This window comes from Otolemur garnettii, unplaced genomic scaffold, assembly GCF_000181295.1.
Source record: "Otolemur garnettii isolate 467f Iridium unplaced genomic scaffold, OtoGar3 scaffold00033, whole genome shotgun sequence".
Taxonomy (NCBI): domain Eukaryota; kingdom Metazoa; phylum Chordata; class Mammalia; order Primates; family Galagidae; genus Otolemur; species Otolemur garnettii.
In genome coordinates, this window is record NW_003852428.1 from 194428 (window position 1) to 196517 (window position 2090).

The following is a 2090-nucleotide window of genomic DNA, read 5'->3' on the forward strand; positions in this document are numbered from 1 at the left end:
AGTGGAATGAGAATTGTGCACACAATTGCAATCTGTATTGCAAACAACCAAACATTGCAAAGTGACATGAAATAAGATTTGCCTGAACTGAGATGTTTAACATGCTCTGGACTAAGAAGGCCCAATGTTGTAAATATATCATTTTCCACATGTGGTTGAATATACTTAATGAAATTTAATGAAAATGTCAATGAATATTTTAATACTTGACTAAATAGATTCAAAATGAGTTTGGAAAGGCAGTTTAGATGATTTGCTTTTTGCGATTTGTAGTTGATGACCCCGTGGAACCTGTCTTTTTTCAAGGCGTTTCCAGTCCAGTGATATTTCTATTGCTTTCTACCATTAAGACTTTTCTTCTTCATGTTTTTATTTATCATTTTTAAATATCTTTCTTAAATTTGTTGGCTTATAAGTCCAACCTCTCCTTTGCTAGGGCTTAAAATTCTTTTGTGTGTTATTTTATTTATTTGTTTGTTTATGATCGTCTTTGTTCAGCTGTTCACACTTCTTGTCATATTTTTCAAAGTGCTATCTCCAGATCTATTGCAGCTATGAGGTAATATTCAAAAATATTGGAGATCCAGGCAGGTGGAAAGCCTAGTAAATTGATGGATTCTAATTACCTGGCAAACCCAGCCTCTCCTCTGCTCACTTATTCTCACAATCACCGGGGGAAGAGAAACGCTAAGGCTTCTTTTTCTCTTTTCAGACCTTTGAGAGCCTCATGTTCCCTTTCACGTCAAGGTGACCTGATTTTTCCACCATTTATACAGAGCAAAATGCCGTTCAGGAAGCACGTTTCTATGGTGCTTTCCCATTTCCTTTTTCTCTTTTAGGAGCAAACGCATCCCATTCTTTCTTTCCTTTTTTTTGGTGATAATTCCAAGTAGTATTTCTTCATGCAGTTATCATTTGATTATCTTAGAGAAAAGAATATTTTAGAAAAGGATTAGGTCGTCAAAGGAGAAAGAGGTAATGAGTAGGAAAGAGATTGAAGGAAGTATAAGTGACACCAGGTTGAATAAAGAGAAATGCAGAAGAAACCACACACTGTGCGCATGTACCAGGTAGACCTACTAACCCGCAATGTTCTCCACACATCGAAAACAATCTCACTAGACTGAAATTTATGAAAGGGCCACTTTGTGTAAAATACAGAATTTTTTGAAAAATAGGAGATGACCTCTTTATATTCACAGCACCAGACTCTTAAATATCCCCACACGCATGATTTTCCCTTCTTTTCTTTTTCATTTTCACTTGTTTAAGGGCAGTTTCTCCACGAGTGGTCTTGATTTGCTAAATATATTCAGAAAGCATATAATGTTAACTGCTATAAGTTGAATTTCCTAACTCATCCTGTCTACTGGAACCTTTCTATAGCTTTTAACAATGCCCATGTATTTTCTATAAACATGTTTTTTGAAAGCCCCTCAAAACATGTATAGGGTCCACCCCCAAGCTGCAAAGCATCTCGCCCTGAGGCCACCCAGCTCTCAACATTTCCTACACAAGGGGATACAATATCCTTTCAACCATACTAACATGATTGAGGTATGGTTAGGCCCAAAGTCGATCAAGAGGGAGAAACTGGGAAAAGATTCACAGTTTTATTAACTCTCAGTTACTGGAGAGCACATAGCTTGCCATGCAGTGTTTGAAGCACCAGCATTTGCCACCAAACGTGAAATTTAAGTGATATCTACGAATCCATAAATTTTGCAATTTATAAAATGGGCTACTTTTACATACTGTGAAAAAGTGTACCACACTTTTTGTGTATCCCAGTGTACCCCCCACTGCACTGAAATTTAAAAACTAAAGACTAGAATAATTACTTAAAATAAGAAACTGTCAGATGTCTTTCCCTGTGAGCCTCATCAAAAATTACCCTTATATTGAAGCCATACTATGTAAATGGATTTCCCTAATGGAGTAAATGTGATATTTGTGGTCATGCAAATATCATCTACAACATGGATGTTTCTGAGGTTCTGCAGGGAAGGAAAAAAGATTCCAACACAAAATTGCTGGTTAAACTTCTGCTTTGACACTTATTCTCTATGTGAAGTGAAATCGGTTTCTTA